Source organism: Prinia subflava, chromosome 7, assembly GCF_021018805.1.
Source record: "Prinia subflava isolate CZ2003 ecotype Zambia chromosome 7, Cam_Psub_1.2, whole genome shotgun sequence".
Lineage (NCBI taxonomy): Eukaryota > Metazoa > Chordata > Aves > Passeriformes > Cisticolidae > Prinia > Prinia subflava.
In genome coordinates this window covers 4,614,027-4,635,432 of record NC_086253.1, presented here as the reverse complement: position 1 = coordinate 4,635,432, position 21,406 = coordinate 4,614,027, and positions in this window count along the sequence as shown.

Sequence of the window (21,406 nt, the reverse complement as noted above, 5' to 3'; positions counted from 1 at the left end):
TAGGATTATCCCCAGAAAGCAGTTGTGGGATAAGTTGTGTGTCATTTTCCCCATGATATGGGAGGTCTTTGGGACCCAAAGGTGAGAAAGAAAAAGAGTCTCGAAGAGATGTGTGTCCCTAAAATTTCCTTTAGATCAAGAAATCCGAGCTATCTTTTGCTTTTAAAGGTTTTCAGCATTGCTGATTTTGATTGTCAGCATTAAGGCACAGGAAAGGTTCCCTATTTCCATGTCACTATGAGTTGTTTTTTCCTGGAAATTATATCCATTAAAGGTTGCTGACAAACACCCAGCAAGTGCACAGAGCTGAGTGGGAAAAACACAAAGCAGTATCCATTTGCCTGGTGTTTCATATACCAGATTAATTTTGAAAGCATTTCTTTTTTCTTCATTCGAGTGTCTTCTTTTCAAGAATATTCTTCCAAATCTTCCCCTTCTTGTGGAGCCTCCCAATTCGCTTGAGCTCACAATATATTGAAAACAGCAAAAAAACATGTTAAAGCAATTGCAATATAAAAGAAAAATGTTTAAAATACTTTTAAAAAATTGAGGCTTTCAGGAATTGCCATTGCCACTATTATTTCCTGTATTTCCTGTATTTCCTGTTAGTTCTCTGTTTATCTAAACAGAATTTTAAATTTCCATCTTCTAAATTCACTACCTCCCAAACTGGATCAGACAATTTTATTTTCAGAAGTTATATAACTATATTTACTGCTTATGCTGCAGGTAGGGAAATGTTGCAGGATATATTAGAGTTTCCTATGGAAATTCTCATCATGGAACAGTTTTCAAGGAAATACTGAACTAGACTGTCAATCAAAGATTGTATTGTAGATCTAATTATTAATTCGATAATTTTGTTATCACTAAGGAAAAAAAATAGCATCCCTAATCAAAAAAGGTATACTTAATTTAAATTCTTGAAGTCCTGTATGTGTATGGAAAAGGCTTGCCTGAAATGGTCACTTATTTTTCACAAATATATTTGATGATCCTTTTTGTTTTTTAAAAACTTGCTGATGTGTAAGAAACATATTCCAACTGGAAATTGCCCCGTGCATCACTAAATGTGTTCTTGGAGCCCAGGTTTAACTGTTTATTTGAATGTGGAAGTACTTGCATTGTATATGCAAACATTGTAACAGTAGTTAGGGAAAAAAAAGGTTTATTTTATGTTTTGCCATGCAGATACATACATAACTCTATGAACAAAATAACTATGAACCCTTTTGACTTATGCTTATTCAAAAGTATATTGACTTATATTTATTTGACAAGTGTACTGACTTATATCTAGAAGCAAGTATCAACTATTTTGTTTGCCTCCCTCTCTGTGTTCCATTCTGATAACAGCAAATATTTGGAATATTTTGCATTTAAAAAATGAGAAAATATTGCTTTTTTAGCCTCTGTCCTATAATGACACTGAAACATTAGGCTTCACAGTCTGTCACCTCTTCTCTCCTGTTTGCAGTTGCTGTTCAGATCAGTACAACATTTCCCTGCACTTTATTTTTACACACAGGTCTTCCTTTTCCTTGTGTCTTTCATCCTCTGACTGTTTTGCAGGGTTTTTTTTTTCCTGGTTTTTTTTTTTTTTCTCCAATCTTTTAGACTTCCAATTCCGTTTTTTTGGTGCTTGGTGCTCATGTGGACATTTCCATATGGAAAGAAGGAACTGGACTGGCAGTTACTGAATACAAGGGTGTCTACTTGCACCTTCCAGGACATCTTAATTCAAATAGAGGAGAATTTGGATTTTATCATTCCACCTAGAAAGCATGGGAATCTATTTCCAGTGTAAACAAAAACCCAGCCAACCAGCTAATGAAAAAATAACCCCAAACCCAAACGAAAAAAAACCCCAAACCCAAACAACAAGACAAATAAAAAACCAGACAAATTGTGTCAGTGTCCACATGAAGAAATAAATTCATTTTATTCTTTAATATGTGTATAAATATATGAATGTATTTGCTTTCTATATATATATTTGGTTTATAAGCAAAATTTATGTATGTTTATATACTTGCCCTTAAGACTATACTAATCTTTGACATATTCAGCACTTAATAAACTTTAACCAGAGTTCAAACCAACTGCACATGGAAACAAATCTTCCTCAACATTTTTCACCTCTGCTTTTTCACAATACATCCTGATGGAGGAATTTTGTGTTCAAAACTATTTCATATTTTCTTGTCAATATTTTTTTGCAGAAGTTGCATTTATGTAAAATTCAATGAACAGTTTGACAAACACAGCTGAAAACTCTTCCACATTGTACAACTTTACTGCTTGGTGTCTATTCAATAATTTAGAAGAAGCAGGTTGAACTATGTAATTTTTTAGGCACTGTGACAGAGAATATGTCTCATTTTAGAAAAATGGTGCTTTTTCCACCTGTGTCGGTCAGAAATCCATACTGATGCTTTTAGATTGCAGCCCAGAGACCTGTCTCTGTTAAGTTGAACAGAAAATAATATGGTTAGAAATAAAAAGGTTTTAAGTAGGCCCAATTGATTTGTCCTGTCAAGATTCCTAGTGGGAAAAAGAAAAGAAAGAAAAAAGAGCTACTAAGTCAATATATTTTTCTTTTTTCTTTTTTTTTTTTTTTTTTTCAGGAGGAAGACTGCAGTGCTCAAAGCCTCATACCTTAAGGTTTCCCACAAAAAACAAGAAGAGATTGAAGACTGGAGAAGTAGTGGAAGACTGAAATTTATCCTGGGAAAAATAATTAAGATGGAGAACTACCTCCATGAAAGATTCCAAGCTGTGGGCTGAAGCAAGGATCTCAGTGGAGAGACTTATTTATGCTGGTTTGTTTTGCCTGTTTGTTTTGTTAGTTCTACATCCACTACAGTCAGTTTTTCTTCCATGGTCCCCTTATTTAGGGGAAGATGAGATGCTCCCTAGAATTCATCCAACCTGCCTGATCCAAAGGGACAAGGATCATGTGAATAGGGCTGATGTCAAGTGTTTTAAAGATGGACGTGTTTTTCTAATAGAATCCATCCTGGCTGAATTCTAGCTGAATCTACAGAAGAAGATAGTTTGTAGAAAATTGTTGTGCAGTCAGGCAGGAAATTACAGTTGGAGAGAATTGTTTTCCTGGCCTTATTTTAGACCAACTTCTCTTAAAATATTTAAGTTCCTTATTTCTGAACATTTGTGGAATCCAATTGATTTTATTGTCACACATAAAGAAAATAGCGTGGAGTTTTTCATCTGGCACCACTGAGAGAGACAGGCAAACAGAATTAATATTTCTCACATGGAACACCACACAGATGATTGTATTCCAAACTGGGCGATTATGATAACGATTCACCTGCACTATTTGCATGAGATGGCTGTAATGGAAGCAACTGCTAAAACTCCAAGCTATCAGCTATCTGTGAGCGTTTAGAAATCAGAGTTTATTTTCTCTTCAGTCTCTGCAATTGCTTTTTCCTAAAATATAACCCTGAGGGTGCCTGCCACTCCAGCACTTGTTCTTTATTGACTGAAGTTTCTTTGTTTCTTACCCAGTTCTGAACCTGCATCCTGGCTCATATTGGCTCTCTGCACTGGCTTTATGATCTCGTTTGATAGCCATGCACTCACTCTACCTTCAAAAGCTCCTTTACATTCCCTGGCCAGAGCTGCTCAGGGGGAGGTTTGGTGTGTATCAGATTGTTGAAATTGCTGCTGATTTTGTAACCGCTCCCCAAAATGTACCTCCTGCGTGTCCTGCTCCTTGCAGGGCCGCCCCCTCTCAGGAAAGAAGCCTCCTGTCTCAGTTCAAGGAAAGAGAAAATGGTAAGAAAATAAGAATGTAAAGCTTAGAACTTTATTCCCTGAGCCTGCAGACTTTACCTTTCTGTTTGTTCTGTCCCTACTCACTGAAGCGTGAGTGAAGAGTGCTGAATTCTGTGTGTGCATGTGAGGAAAAAGGACATCCTCAGCACTGCAGTGGTTTGCTGTGCTCAAGTCCTTTTATCCACAGAGACCCTGATTTGGATATTGCTGATGCCCAAAAGTGTAGGAGAAGGGAATACAGGTGACCTCACCCCTGATAACAGCTGTGTTAATTACCCAATACAGCCTCACCCCTGATGAGTCACAGCTATAGCAAATAAAGATATGTGTGATAAAAGGGAATGAGGTGAGGGGGAATCGGGAAGGAGGAGGATGATGATCCTGAGGAGAGAATCACTGCAAGGAGGTCAGTCTGGGTCTGTAACCACTGATCCCTGCAGTCACAGTCTGCACACTGATCCCTGCAGTCACAGTCTGCACACTGATCCCTGCAGTCAGAGGGAAACCTCCAGCAGGAGCTTTCTGCAGCCAAGAGTCAGTGAATGGTTGTAGTCAGGATGGCTGAGGTGTAAAGAGGAATAAACCAGGACCCTTTTCATGCAGTGATAAACAAGGAGTCTGTGTGTGGGCTCATTTCTACCCTCTACCAAGACAGCTGCTGCAACACAAAGGGTAATCCTGGTTTTCACTTCTAATATCTGACTTTGCCACCACCATCCCACATGCCACTGCACTGCTTCTTGTCCCACATCCAGCCTTATAAGGAACATTAGGACACATGTCAAGTGTTTCCTGTTCCAAGTTAGAGGTGGCATTACACAAATAAGAAATGCTGGGACAGCATGTAACTACTCCTGAGCAGTCAAAACTAGAATTTCCCCTTCCACAGGCTTTGAGCAGTGACAGTGGTAGATGTTTGGGATACACGGCTGTCAAAGGGCAGCCACAGGTAGCCGTGGCCTGGATTCCTCCTTTGTCAATGTCTGTATTTGTGTTCAGAGTGAGCTGAGCCATGAGGGAAAACTTGCCATCCATCCTCTCTGAGATGCTATAATTCATTCTCAAGGGGCTTTCAATAGCCCATGACACAGAGAATGGATTGAATATGGGTCTGCCAAAGGTGAGAAGAAAGAAATAAAGATTGCAAAGTGCTTAGCAGGATGATAGAATTGTATGAATAAAGCTGCTATGTAGCTGGTGCTTTAGAATTTGACAGGGGCTTTTCCAGTTAAGTTTCCCCCTTACTACCTTCCGTGCTGGAAAGACATCTTTGTGATGAAAAAGCTACTTTTTGCTGTCAAAGAGGGAGACATGAATTTTCCCCCCAAACCGTAATTTAAAAAATGGTCAGGGTATAATATCAAAAGGAAGCTCCAGTCAGACCTTAGGATGAGACCCTCTAATATACAGCGAGAGAATTACAGGTGGAAGTAAAAGATCAGGAAACAGCATTGGAAAGGATCTAATCCTCCTGAGTGTCACCCTGTTTTTGAAGACTTTTCCAAGCCTTCTGAATTGTCCTTCATATTGGAGTCAGAATTTTTACATTATCACACTTTATACTATAAACAATAACCTTGTTTTGCTATCTGTCCTTCATTGATTACGTATTTTTAGGTAGGAAGAGAAAGTTGATTGACAGATGGCATGACCAATGTGGTTTGAGAGGTGGAATTCCATCCTCCAATCCACAGGCACCATAGGAAATGTATAAAATTGAGTTTTGCAAATAAACTCACCCCTTTTCCTGCTGTGCTCATCAGCGTGTCCTTGAGCAGTTCTTTTTGTGTAGTCTGTGACACCTTAGTGTCCAGGGTTAAAGATTAACCTTCCCTCCATGATATCTTGGAACAACTGAACTGTCACAAAACCCTTCCTCAAGCTCCTTAAAGCCCAGTCCTGGGTACTGTCACATCAGCACGTGAGATTTGGCATTGCTGTGCCTGAGCCCATACACAGATTTAGCACCTGGGCTCTTTGTTCCTGATTTGTTTTCTGATCTTTTCTTATTTTCTTCTGGTTTTGCTTCCATTCAGCAGTGCAGAGTTAAGACTTCTAAGGTTTAATTTGTGTTTGCCCAGGATATAGAAGAGCAGAGCTCTGATCTAATCTCATTCTTCTTGGATGTTTTGCATTATTTACTTTGCAGAGAAGAAGAGTCTGAACTCTTAAGAGTAAAAAAAATCCCAAACTTCTTTTTAATATTTGAAGTGGAAGTTGTCATTATTTCTTCTCTCTTAAGACATTGTCCAGCACAGCTTTGCAGACAACATGTGACAGTTCATTTGCTCTGGGTAGTTGTAGCTTCTATCAATAGTGTTTTCATGAACAGAATAATTCAGGTGAGACTTTAGAGTGTTTTGTGGTTTTTTCTTTCCCAGCCAAACTATAGGTTTTACTTGGTTTCTGTTGTTGTGGATGGCAAATTATATCAAGGTAGACAACACAGGATGTTTCTATTTATTGGCCTTTTTCTCTCTTTTGCTTATTTTAATAGCAAAACATTGCAATAGCAAATTAAATCTGAAAAAAGCACACAAAAAAAGTCAACCTTTAACAAGAAAAGGAAAACAGCATTTTACCTTTTATTGGAAAATAAAACAAATGGAGACAATAAAACAGAGCTCTTTCCCTCTGTGTTCTGAGAGTCTTGATTAAAAAGGGTGATAAAGTGGTGGCTAATAATGAGAAGTAAAGGAAGAGTTTATTAGATTTGTACTACTTGCATAAATATGTATTATACATCCAAAACATGATTGTTGGCTGAATATAGAACATAACACAACATAACAGGATTCTAATCAATTTTTCATAAATAAACCAGTTCTCGTTTTTAACCCTGAAAGTCTAATCCTGGTCCAGCCAATCTCATATAGATTATTCCTTAATGCTTGTATTAGGTCAGGAGAGAGTTCAGTGGAACACTGAATCACACCAGAAGAAAGTTTCTGCCACTTTTTGTGTTCTCAGTAGATTTTCCTGTACCAGGTGAGTGGCTGGTTCTTCACATTCAGTAGACTCTAGCCCAAGCTGGTCTCCAGAAATTGAGGCTGAACTGCCTCAATGTCATCCTGCAGAGAAGAATTATTCCCCAGGAATTTAACCACTGGCCTACAAAATGAAATGACTACCCAGCCCATCTCTTTTGGGGATCCTTTTCTACTTAATTTTATGTTTAGACTAAATGAAAATAATTGTTTCTTTTAGACATGGTTGCACAGAATCACAAAGTATGCTCAGTTGGAAGGGACCCACAAGGATTGAGTACAACTGTTACTCCTGCACAGGACTCAAGATGAGCAATCTAGTAAAATAATTCAGATCTACTGTTTAATCAGTAAAAGCCCAGGCCAGCAACCCTTGCACTGTTTATATCACCCTTAGTACATTTGTAAGTGTTCAGAAAGAAAAATATTAGAATTCAAATCTGAATTATTTAATCAAATCAAAAGTCAATTTTGGCTGAGTTGGAATTCTAATCAAAAGTTTTTCATTTAAATTCATCCATTTTTCTCAAAAATTACTGTCTGAAATATGTGTACTCTAAGGTGAGTTATTGGTCTCCATGAAATTTATGTCAAAACTCTTATTGGCTTTATTGACACTGGATTTTTCACCAAACCCAGCTGCCCCACTCTGTGCTAATTTACTGGTTGATCTATTCCATATATTTTATTTATGATTTTGTTTAAAAACCTGATATGCACCAGAAGTCCCAGAGTTTTACATGTAGATGCTTTCTGTTTCCCATGGCCAGTATATTTTAGCATTCCTGAAATATCATCAGTCTTAAGATGGATTTTATCCAGTCAAATTAAAATAGAAAGAAGTATTTATAAGTAATATATTTCATATACATCAGACATAATTCTTGCAACATCAGCTGAACTAATTTGGGATTTATTTATTTGCTTCATTTTTCTGTTACATTTTTTCCTCCTTCTCTTCAGGGAAGACTCCTCTCTTACAAACCAAACCAGGTCTCGTGTTTGGTGCAGACATCTGCTTCTTCAAAAGAAATTGTCCCTTCTGATGTTTATGCCATGAAAAAACAAAGATTTGTTTTGTGGAAGGTTGATGTACATTCCTTCTTAGTGCCAACCCATTGAGTCAAAACAAACTGGGTTATACTGGAATATGTACTAACCCATCGTTGCGTCTGCTGCATGCTGTGATGTGATAGAGAAATGTAATTTTGGGTTCTAAATTTTCATTTCAAACATTATATGTAAATACAGTCATAAATATGTATCAAATGGAAACAGGTCATCTCAGATTTAAGGAGCCAGACAGTCTGAACACACTGAGCTACCTCATAACAGAGAAATAAAGGTAAATTATGAACAGGTAGCAATTCAGAAAGTTAAAAATAAAAAGTCATCTGAAGTTTAAACCTCTTGAGAAGACTTTGAAAAGGCTAACAATAGACCTCCTGTAAAACACAACAAAATAAAAATAGATGCTGTAGTTGCTGGATAAAAATAGTGTAGATTTAATGCTTCTTCAAACAGATGGCTCTAAAACTTGAGATGACAAATTATGTATTGTTCAGCCCAAAAAGAAGTCTTTCCAAAGGCTCTGTGAATTGTGATAACAATGTTAGAGATGACCTTGAGATGAGTTTAGATATCTTCAGACTTTTTTTTTTTTTTGCAAATTGAAATTTTATATTAAAACCAAAATAAAACAGGGAAAACAAAATTAAATATTAGAATTATTAATTGCCTAAGAACTGTATTAAGATTTAATTTCTTGTCCTAGAAGTAGTAGTAGGGGAAATAGAAGAAATATTGTCTTTGATGCATTTTAATTCTTTCAGTACTCAGTATTTTCAGTCAGGGCTCACCACATTCATCATTCTCCAAAAGCAACAGCCCACTCCACCAGAGAATTTAAATTTATGTTCTGCTGATGTGTCACTCTTGTTTCAAATATGGAGGTGGAGGAAGGAATGAAGGACCCATCCACACATCCTTTTGTTTTCAGATGTTGTCATACTTAAAAGTGCAAACCCATTTCTTGAACATAGACACAAGATACATAAATCTCTTCTGAAGATTTTCCAGAATGAATTTTCCCAGCAAAATGATCTGTTAACAGGCTGGTAGATAGAAATAATGACCAGCAAAGCATTTAATACTCCCTACACCAGTACTTTGCCAATGGCTTTGTAAAGCAACAAGGATTCCCTAAAAAACTGTACAAATTATCGATGTGATTCACTTTGTGCTGCCGCAGCCCTATTCTGCTCAAATCCATGTTGATTTAACAGTTGTATGAGACTGAAATAATTTAGTCCTAAATGTAACCTGTTATCTGTAAGTTAATAAGTAAATCAAATATGTTCAGGTGTCTGTTTCATTTAAAAAACTCAAACAAAAGCAAAAAACTACAAAACAACAAACACTTGTAAAATTAACCTCTGCCACGTATGGATTATCTTATTTTCAAATTAAATAAGTTGCAATAATGATTGTATATATACAAACAGCTTAATGTTTCTAAAGCAACTATCTTTTTACAGAAAGCTTTACAAGCATTAATTATTATTAATAATATTTATTATTCTTGTGCCTAAGGAATAACCAATCTCATGGTTAGTCCAACAAGTTAAAAAACTGAATTACTGAGACTCCGCTAGGACGAGGGCCAGGAAATCCTTAAACATTCTGGACAAATTGTGTGTATTATTCCTGAATTTTACTTTTTTGGGCAGCGATGGAATAAGAAGGGTTTTAATTAACTTGGGAAATTATTTGTCTCTGCTGTAGCAGGCTCTGATAGTGTGCACAGCAACACCTCTCTCTCTGCTCAGCACTGGTCTCTCCATCCAGGTAAAAAATAACAAAGGAATCAGCTGCTGTAATATATCTCACAGGCCTGAATTTAGTGCAAATTGAAGAGACAAGGTAAGAAGTGAAAAGGGTAGAGGTAAATCAGATGAAATAAATGGATCTGTGAGACCAGAGGAGGGACAGGTCTGGAAGAAACCATCATTCAGCACAAAGTCCCAAGAAAATTGTTCCTTATCAGCTTCCCATTTGTCCTTCCTTGGCTGTGAAATTTGATTCTGCTTTCTGAGTCACATCCAGTAAATAACTTGATGCTCTTTTCCTATTTGTTCACAGCACTAACTGGAATGGAAAAGGCATCATGGTAGAAAATGAATTGCCAGTGGGACAGAATGTGGGCTACAGTATGTTACAGATGTGCCTTGGCTTGTTCTCTAAGCTGCAGTACTGCCCTGAGATTTGAACGTCTGAAATTAAAACTCTGCCAGCGTATACTTTGCTTTTTCTATTTTAAGGACATGTGGAGAAATGATTTTTCAAGCAACTGCTTGTTAGTGGCAGCCATCAGCTGCCATAAGAAATGAGAGACCATGTATTTTCAGAGCATGGAAGTGGCTGTGCTAATGAGTCAGGCACAAGTTTCATCTTTGGATCCGTATTGTGTCTCTGCAGTCAAAACCAGATGCCAAAGGAAAGGTGTAACAGGGAAATATGGATGAAAACTGAAACAGGATGTTGTCCTCACACTGCTAAATGTTTCAGTATATCAGAGAAAATTCTCTTGCATGGCCACAGGAGCAGCTTCGGCATCCAGTTCCTCAAAATCCCCCCGCTACTATTTCAGTCAAATGTTTTGTGAGAAAATATCCTCATGATCCAATTAAATTTGCTCTCTGTCCAGGCAGCCACATAAAAGTAAGATTCCTTTTAAATACAAACTGAGAATGAAAGTTCAATGTGAGATATACTTTCTAAAAGGTCAATTTTTGTTCTAACTGACCTAAGATTAGTGCATTTATTTTCTGGATAAATGTACAGTCAAGTGCTGAGGAAAAATGGCACCCTTTCAGATGGTTTATAAGTGGTGAGTGAACTTGTACAGCCCAATTTCAAATCCACTCCACCTTTACTGTGTGCATCATATTTTGTTTAATATAGACTGTAAAGAAAGGGCCAGAAAGGTTGTGAGCTGAATCATGGCCGGTCACTGAGTCTGCTCACCAGTGCGGACAAGGATAAGACACAGGTCACTTCCCTGAGCCTGCTGACTCCTATATCTGCCCTGTGCTTGATGGCCAGGTAAAAAGCAGCTGCTGTGGCAGCCAAAGCTGGCCTGGTTATAAAACCAGGCATTGACATTCTGTTCACTTTGTCCTCAATCATACCACTGGGATCAAGCAGTAAAGTTCAGGGAAGAAAATGTGAGCTAGAGGAATCAGTGGGAGTTTCATCCCTAACTTAAATAGTGACTGAATTTCACCCTGTTTTCCTGGCAGGGCTTGTGTTTATGTTAAGCCTATATGAAAATGTAAAGCCTGGCTCCTGTTAGCTTGTCACAGGAATGGAAAATCCATCAAGGAAGAACACTGACATGAACACAGCTAAACCATTCCTGAACCTGTTAGCCCTTGTCCTTAGGGGGGAATGCAGCTTGCAGGATGTGAACTGGCATTACCAGCCAGTGTGGACAAACTGGTCCAGGAGATTCCCAAACACACCCCAAGGAAAACTGCTTGAGAGAGAACTTTGATTGGTGTGTCCATGGCAAAGCCACCCCTTTGTGAATCCACAGGGGGATTCAGGGGGAACAAATCACCCAAGGCTCATAAATGCTCATGATCAAAAGGAAAAACAAAACCTCCATGGAGTCATTTGGAGGAATCCATCTTGAGAACATACGTGGTCAGTGAGATCCAGTCTCTATGTTTTCTGTGTCTGGCACTAGCCAGTAGCAAACCCTGGGAGTCTGGCCTGAGAAAAACGTGGTATTCCCTGGAATGCTATCTTGCTATTTTTTAGGCTTTGGCCTCTTGACGAGGCACAGTTGATGTTTTTATACTGCAAATGACCTGCTGTTGTGGTCAGAAGAGTTACCATGGAAAAACACGTGGTTAACCCTGAGTGGTTCAAGTCAAGCTCCGTATAGCTGCAGGAAAATTTTAAAATCCGTGATTTCAGCCTCAGTCTAATCTGGCACATCATTTCTTCAGTGACTATTCCCTCACTCAGAAAACCCTCAATGTGCAGATGGGAATGTTGCACTCTAAGGGGATATCTCTCCTAGAAATAATATGAAGTGGAAGATTGCTTTATTCAGCCAATGATCCAAGCAGGGATTCACTGGACCAGATGGCTAAAGCTGTGCTGGACACTCCAGGGTCTGTAATTATGGGGCTGGGCAAAGTTACCAGTGCTGTCTATAGATGTGTTTAATTTTTCTAATGCATAGACCCACAACAGGTTATGCAAATCCCACCACTAAGCACCCGTTGTTCCCCATCAGCTCTTGGGAGAGTAATTTATGAGGTAATTACACAGATAATAGGAATGTTGCTGCCATAGACAGAACCCCCCAATGTCCAAAATGTGGACAGTGCTGCACACTTTCAAATAACAAAAAAGCCCAGGGTAATGGAAATCAAATTTTTGACTCCACCAAACATAACCTCTGTTATTGTTATACCTTCTTAACCTCACATAAAAAAAGGTTTTTCTGCATTTAGTTATATTGTGCCAGGTATATGTCTTACAAAGTCGGATTTTTTAGTTTACTTTTCTAAACTTGCACTAGATTAGGCTATCTTGAGAAGAGAGAGTTTTATGGTCAGTCTTCAAATAAGGCTATTTTTTTCCCATTTAGACTTTGAGACTACTGTTAAAAATATAACGTTTTGACCTACCTTCTGGCATCATTCATAGAGGTTTAGTTTTATGCATAGAGTGAGTATTGAGCTACACTTGAAGAAGAATTGTAATAATGCTTTCTCATATACAGAAATAATAGAAAGATGAAAATAAGATTGAAGTAAAACAGTCAAGGAGAACAAGTACTTTTCAATGTGTATATTCAGAGAAAAAGTAATGAGTTCAGCTAGCTGGCCTCCTTTAGGGCTAGTCAAAGTTTCTTCAGTCATAAGTGGTCGCCTAAAAATTTTTCAGTACCTAATAAATAAATTTATATGACAAAGATGAAACCAGTTAATGTCTTTGGTGTAAAAGAGGTCATTGCTATAGAAAAAGAGCTAAAAAACAAAAAGAAAACCCACATATGTAATATATGTTTTCTGGTATTTTTCCATCCTCTAGGATTTTCAATCAACATTTTGCTATGTCACTGATGTGCCATAAAATGTCATAATTTTATTGATCCGACGTCAGGTCGATGGCATAAGAAAGATTTGAAATGACAACTTGAGTAGAGGGATTGTTAAATTTAAACTGATATGTTTGCCTTCCTGTCAAAACAGTGCCCGATCCCGCAGCTCATCAGGCACCTGCCTGAGCCAAGCTGACTTCAAACAGCAACGCTTCGATCAATACTTTTGGAAACAAGCTCTATTGTTCCTTTGAGGCTTTTGGTTCTGTTTTCTCCCTGTCACACTCATCTTCAAATCTAAATATCAGGTTATGAAGATGCTTATCTCACCTCAGCGTGGCCTTTGAGCATGGAAAGTGCACGTTGATGCTCCTGTAATCTGGAGTTTAGCTCACCAGCAGAACAGATAAAGCTTTGTAGGAGATTTCATTTGTTTGGAGGTTGAGTTAAATTCCCCACAGTGTATCAGTTTGTAAGAAATTAATCACATTTCTATGGTATTTGCTTGTGATCATCTAGAATTGTTCTAGCAGAGGTCTCTGTTCTATTTGAGTTTCTCTATTCTGCCCCCACCAAAATTTTGTCAGATACATTGGTTGGATTCTCCTTTATAATCTGCTTTGTGGAAAAATATCCCCAGTGGCCTTTCTAATTAATGGTGGAAAAAAAGGTGTAAACTCTTATGTCAGTCAACAACAAAATAAGCTAAGAAAGCACAGTTCATTTCTCATTTTACTTTTGTCTTCAAATGTCATCACAGAAGGAAAGAACTGAAAAATAAATGTCTTCATTTTGACATTTTTAACTGAAGTGTTTTCATTAGTATTTCAAAATGGTTTTATTTGAAAATGTATTGACATTCATTTTTAAAAGACATCCAAAGAAGAGAAAATATTTAACTTTGTCTGGAAAAAAAGTGTTCAAACTTACTTTAAGTTTGCTAAGAAAACAAAGGAAACAAAATCATCAGTTGAATTCATATTTTGTTTACTTTTTTGAAGGCAACTAGTAAAAAAGAGAAATCTATACACATTAGTCATATGCTTCAGAAAATGAGAAACTCGCCAGGCCTGCTTCTCTTTAGCTCAACACATTCTTCTTTGAGACCATCAAACTCATTAAATTATTCCTTCCACCAAGGCATGTCTACAGTCTTTATGACCCAGCTCACCTTGTTAATGAACTACAAAATAATAACCTTTCCAGAGACCAACCATCACATTTCAGGCTTGAAGTGCAGAAAACCTCTTTGGACTGCAGAAAATAGCCACCAGACTTGTGAGAAGTTGTACTTGTGATTCTTTCATTCTGTGAAGCTCCACCTGGCAGATTTTCTTGTGTCCAGCTACATGGCTGAGCTTCAAGTTTTCCATCTAATGTGGTGTCAAAATAATCCAGAAACATGAGGGCAAAATAAGTTTGGTTTTCTTAGGAACAACTAAAAACCCTTCTTCTGTTAAGTGAAAGCATGGTAAAGGCATTAAATATTTGTGTGTTTGGGGATTGTCCAGAGTGAGAACAGAATCATAGAATCACAGACTGCTTTGGGTTGGTAGGGACCATAAAAGGCATCTTGTTTCCAACCCCTTCCATGGTCAGGGGCAACTTTCACTAGACCAGGTTCCTCCAAACCTCATCCAACCTGGCCTTGAACACTTCCAGGCATGGGTCAGAAGTATCTTCTGAAATCATCTTTTTTAATTCCTTAAATTTCAAATGAAATAGTAAAAAAAGGCTAGGACAGTATTGATTGTAAGTGTTTTGTTAATAACCCAAGATGAGAGGGAAAAAACTGCCTATTTTCTAATTTTGAATAGATGCAAGGACTGATGCAGGAACCAGTTCTAAGAAGAGACTTCACAAAACAAGGTTACCTTGTGCCAGCAGCTCTCACTGTGGGCACGTGTGAGAGACAGGCAAGCAAAAAGCAGCCTTGCATATCCCACAGGGACATAATTAATATTATTATTCATCAGGGAGCAGCTGGCACAGGGAGTTGTTCTTCCAACAGAGATGCTCTTGCTATTTCCTCCTGTGTGTGCTCCCACGTTGTTCCTGTGCTGTGGTGATCCAACACAGCTTCCACTCCTGGGTGAGGAAGCAGGGAGCAGCTTGGATGATAATAGACACGTTATGTGAGAATCTGGCATTGTGGGGCTTGTGATAGGGCTACAGCAGGAATTTGGATGAGTTTTGGAAGAAAAGTAACTCTTCTCTGTACTTGTAACTACCCTTTAACTTCCAAAGCTGTAAATTAATGTTTCCAAGTTTTATTTTTGGAGAAACACTTGACAGTGTTCCAGAATTATGACTTACATCCAGCAGCACCTCATCTCTCCTACATGAGAATTGGGAAAGTTTCTGTCTTAGCAAGGTGTGCTTTGTATTTCTGCTTGAAAGAGATCTTGCTGTTATTTATAACACTGAAATCCTAGAACAAAAAATAGACCAAATAAATCACTTATACTAAACCAAATAAATCACTTATAGAAAAGTCTTTTGATGTATTATATAAGGCTTTTTCCTCAATTTCTAATTCTAAAACTAGAAGCACATATACTTGTACTCTTTTATTTTGTTTCTAGTTTTCCCCAGTCACTCCCTGTTTTCATGATATATTTTCTAAAGGCTTGTGATGACAGGCACTTATAGCAAAAGCATTGCTCATCTGAGAAAACAAAGCTTAGCTGGATTCTCCTGCAAAGTCCCTCTGCATGGGGCCTTAGTTCTAGCAGCAGCAAAATGGAAATGGGAAGTAGATAACAACAATTAGAGACAGCACTCAGATTTCAGTTTTCAACTACAAACTAAAAATAGCAGCAGAACAAATGTGAGTGCATGGATTTGGGGAAAAACTCAGAGGCAAACCATCCCTGGAAGAGGAACAGGGTCAAGATAAGAGGGGGAATATGGAAGGTATTTGCCAGGATAGGAAAAGAGCGAGGATGAATTAACCATTCAGGGGGCTTGTTTCACCCAGGAGATGGGACAAAATAAACCTGAGGAACACAAAATGTTGTATTTTGTATAATTGGCAGAGCTGAAGAGGATTCTTCCTAGGCCAGCAATGTGAAGTCCTTTCTGAGTGAGGAGCTGTGGGAAGCAGGTCCCAGACTGTCAGGAAGGACTGGGATACACAGTGCACACAACCTCTGGAGCAGGGATACAGAGGGACTCTGTGGTCAAAGCTGAGTGAGCAGATTGCTGGGGACAAGAGAGGAGTGGTGGATGCTGTACCAGAAGAGGGGGCAGAAGCCACAAGAAGGAGAATGGCTGGAGGAAGATTTCAGGAGGAGGTTCAGTCACCTACACTGCAGCCTGGTTCACAACCCAAACCCCGCCAGTCTGCACTTTGCTGTCTGTGCTCCTGCTGTAAGCTTTTTCTGAAGAGTAAATCCTTGCCTGAGACACTCTGCCCAATAAACATATTGCAGCAGAGAATTAATCAGTAGAAAATTATGGGACATTTAACAACTCAGCCTTAAAATAAGTCCCATTGGCATTTTAACAGGAGAATGAAAAAGGATTCCATCCAGTCAGATCAAAGATCCTCTAAATTCACTGTCTCTTCTCTGGCAGTAGACACTACTGGATGTGTAGGAGGAGCAGACCCCTTCACTCAGCGCCACAGCTGCATGCACACCTTCATTCAGTTGCCTTCACATAGAGTTATTTTCTTTTTTAAGCTTCCTGCTTGGCCCTTGACTGCTGCTAGAGAAAACAGAGAAACGTGGGAGCCATCCAGATATCAAACACTGCAGGTGCCTGTGTGTGGGACAGGAACTGAGACACTGAGCTGTTTTAACGCAGCTGACAGGACCTTCCCCGATAGCAGTGAGGATCTGAGGCAGCTGGTTCAGATGGAGACACCACAGAGCATCAGAAACAAGTCAGATCAGATGAAGGCCATGTACACGTGAACATTTTATTCATTGCTGTTTATTATTATCCAGGAGTTTCTGTCTCAAGCAGAAACTCAGTGCCAGTGAAGCTCACAAGTCATCATCAGCTTGGACACAATTGAGTTAGCCTGACTTAATGAGCTGGGACTCATCAGCTGGACTATGGTAATTGAGTGTCTGTATACAGCATGCACAAATAAAGGGTTAGGGACAGGGATTTAAGCTTCCATATCTTATTTTGTATTTGGGGAAGACAAAAAAGCAGAAAGATGAGACACTTCAGCTCACCTGATGAGCACCTATCACTTACTAAGCCATGGTTTCCCACTTCTACTGGATTAGAGGTGTGGCTCACTCTTTCAGGGGACTACATTCCCTTAATTTTTTATAACAAATTAATCTTTGAAAATTTAGTCAAAGCAGGCCCTTTTTATCTTTCTAACACAGAGAATGTCTATCCCTGTGTGCACTATACCCTCAAGAATAAAGAAACTATTTACATTTTTGCAGGATTAAGGCTTTGGAGCACATTTTTGAAAGAATGAATATCAAATTGCTTGGATGGTTAGTATGAAGATGATAGTTATATTTTTTAAAAAATCCCATCAAAGTTGTTAAATTAAATACTTCCCCTATATTCCTTCCATGTAAATGTGATCAGTTTGGGTAAAACAAACATGCAGATTGCAGGCTAAGGAATCCTTACAGAGATGAACCTGGTGCTTCTGCATTTAAAGCTTATGGCAAAGCAAATATGCAGAGTTCTACTTTTTGCCTGTTTTTTTCTTGGTGCCTGCCTGTCCACTCCCCTCTGTCACTCTTCCGCTTTAATTGCTGGTGAATAACCAAATCCTGCAATGCAGAATTACCTGCTTTGAGTCTTATCAGATATATGAGAGTTCAACAGGAATATTATGCTGAAAATTACTGCCATTAGTGTGAAGAATACATGGAAATTCAGCTGCTTTGCAGGTGATGTGACAGGTTCATCCTGTGAGATCTGCAGGACATGCCCTGGTAGATGGTTCTGGCACTACCTGATGCCAGTGCCAGATGCTTGTGAGGAAAACATAATAAAAGCTGTGGAAACAAGATGACCATGACAAGGAACATGGGGAAATATTCCTACACCTACTTGTTAGGCAGAAATTTGCTTTTGAGCTGGAATGTGAGAGATTACTTCCCTTTCAAAATGCTTTAATATCCTTATTATAAATACTGACATTCACCTTTTTTCCCAATAAACATTCACTTTCCTTATCTTTGCTTGGGGGAATTCTACAGTGTTTAAGTTTTAAAAGCGCTCAGTATTTTAAAACAGCAGGAGGAAAACAGGAGGTCAAAAGACAAAAGAAATATTTGATGAACATTCTAACTCATGGGTTACTGCTTGTAGTGTTTAAAAGCATACAGATATTTTTAATACTGCAAATGTATACCACATAAGTTTTGTTTAATAATCAGTTGTGTAAAAAATTACTTTAAGTTTTAGATTATTTACAAAACATCATCTTGCAGAGACTCATTGACCAGCATAGAAAAATGTATCAAAACAGAAATACGCTGCTCTACTTAGAAAGTGGCAATGAATATTTATTTGAAGTTGTGCTGGGAATAGTATTCATTTTGGAAAATTACTTTGATATTTTGACGTCTTCAGAGTGTGTGTGTGGATTATTTTTATTTTTGATCAACGTTTCTAAATCAATGACCATTGAGCATTTAAAAAATATTTTAATAGAAATATTTATGTGTATGTCTTAGCATGTTTACATAATTTACCTGTTAAAGAAAAACATATTGGAAAATACAAGTTTTGACCAGCACTTATGGAGTTAATTTTAGAAAGTTTTAGTTTGAGAAAGTTTTAGAAACAAGAGATTTCCCTGAAGTTCTGCAAAGTCAAGGACAAGAGAGTAATGTTCTGAGTGGCATTATAAGAGAAATAAACAATCAGGTCGCTCTTGGTTATTTATATATAAAATAGTATAAAATAAATAAACAGGTTGCTCTAAGGTTATGCAGGAATGAGACAGTTAAAAACCCATCAATATGGAAACAAAGACTGAACGTAGAGCCAAGGCTTGTATTTTCAATAGACCAATACAATATGGAATGGAATAATTCAAATACAATATCACTCTCTTAAACTTTTACTGACAGCACTTAGCATCATGTGATCTCTTTCCATAAGAAATGCAGGCAACAAAAACAGCTATTAAATACATCAACTACTGAGTGCAGTCCACCTCTGCCAGATTGGCATGAGGCTAGATGAGTTATTTACGTATTCTGTCAGTATGACACACTCAAATAAGCCACATATAGAGAAAGAGTGATGCTTCTGAGAAATAGTTTGATTGAAAATGCCAATTAAAAAAATATTATTGAAATATTCAACCTAGTGAAGCTGGGAAGAAATACTTGGACATCATAAATCTTTTTGCGTATTTTAGCTGAAATGTGAAAAGTAAATCAACATAAGAGGAGAGTCTGGACACACACCGGGGCGCTGTGTGAGGGATTATTGTAGAGCAGAGAAATCAGCAGCACTTCTACAAGGAATCAGTATTTCCTTCAGTGCTGGTGTCTGTCCCCAGCTTTGCTGTGGAGTGTGTGGTTGTGTGTGCAGACACACACAGGAGCTGGGCTGCTGTGCTCAGCAGGGCAAGATTCATGAGGGCAGCAGGAGACACAGGGGAAAAGCAGCTTGATTTTGTAGCCCAGTGACGCAGTGACTGCCACGGGGTTTAATCGTTGTTCCTGATGTTGTTCACATGTTTTATTCAAAGACTATTTAATTCAGTGTTGGTGAAGGAGTTTGACACGGCCATCCCCAGAAAGGGAGAAGTAGCTGCGAGGTTCCAGAGTTACTCTGGTTTTGTCTGGAAACTCTTCAACTTTTCACCTTTAATTTTGTTTTTTTTTTAAGTAGCAGTATTATACAGTGTCATACAGGAGGCATGAAAATTTTCTTTGGTCCAGCCTGGTGGATGTGCAGTAAATTGGTGTGTTCTCCTTGATAGGAGAAGTTGTGCTTTTAATTGTTTACTGCCTCAGGGAAATCCACAGCTCCCTGTCGTGGGATTTCTAACCACGGAGCAGTGGTGGCACCATCCCTGCCTGGCTTTGAGAGGAAAGTGGGAGCCACTCTGGTGCCAAAGGGAGTCCACTGCTCTTCCAAAGGGAGATATGCTTCCCTGAGCAGACTATAAATGTTCCATCCAGTGCACCAATTTTACCATTGGAGCAGTAACTATGTTACAGACTCTGTTAGCACCTTCCTTTTTGAAAGGAAAGGTCACTTTCCACGCTGTTACAAAATATATTTATTTTTCCATCTCCAACGTGCAAAACTACCATGAGAACAGCAGTCTGTGATGGAACTTGTTTTACCTGAATCCTCCAGCCCTGAAATGGACTCAGGCTACACAACACCAGATCAGAGGAAAACTAAATAAGTCTACCTGGCTGTGCTGACTTAGTGGTGTGGGTGCATCTGGATCACACACAGGAGATGAGCAGGACCACAGATGCTGTTAAATGATTTGTGCCACTAACTTCTGAAAAGGATCAAGGACTTTTGCTTTGCTTTGGGTGAAAAGTCAGACTCCAGATTCTGGTAAAAAAAAATGGGTGAAGAAAAAGGAAGAAAAATCTTTAAAAACAAATTAAACAAATAAATAGAAAATAATATATATATATATAATAAGTTGTTACTTTCTAATATTTGATATGGAGAAAATAACAGCTCAGGGTATAACCTCAGAAAGGAGGAAGCTCAAAGTTTTTCAAGCTGGGTTAATTGAGGAGCCTCTAAAGCCACCATGTTCACTGTGTCAGTTCTGCAGACCCCAGGCTGATATACCAGTACTTCACATTTCTTCAAAATTTATTTTACAATAATTTTTCCAAGTTAAAAAAAGCAGGACAATATTTTTAAAATTGAACCACTGCAGGTTTGGGGAAATGGATCTTATTGGACATATCTATATAATTTTCTGTATGAGGATGATGATACAAATGTGCAAGTTCTTCTCCCTGATGCTGGGAATAAATGAAGCAGAATGAGACACACACTTGCTACAAAGACTATTTGCTAAGGCTGCACAGAGCAGAACTTACATGCTGAAAATAAGAATTCTTTTGAATTTATTCCCTTTGCTGACAGACAGAGTTAAAGATCAAATCCTCTGCTGGTACACACTGATGTCTGTGCAGCAGCCCAGTGCTTTTTGCTATACTACAGTGATTTGCACAATCTGTATTTGTGCTTTCTCCTGAACAGCTGTGCTTTGCTCACCTTTTTGCCTGGAAGGAGCAGTGTTTTTATTTAAGCAGCACCTCAGAATCAAGATTGTCTTCACCCAATCTTTAGTTTACTCCAGCAGAAGTCTGGTTTGTCAGGTATCTGTCCTGTGATATAATACTTGTCACTTAACATCTTCTATTGCTAAATAGGGGATCATTAATAAGAACATAGAAGAAGGGGAACCCAGAGAAGAGGTGAGATAAAAGACATCCTCTACCCCCTGAAAAAGCACAGTTAGTCCCTTAAGATGTTGTTGTTTCTGTTAGTTTCTCTGCAGCAT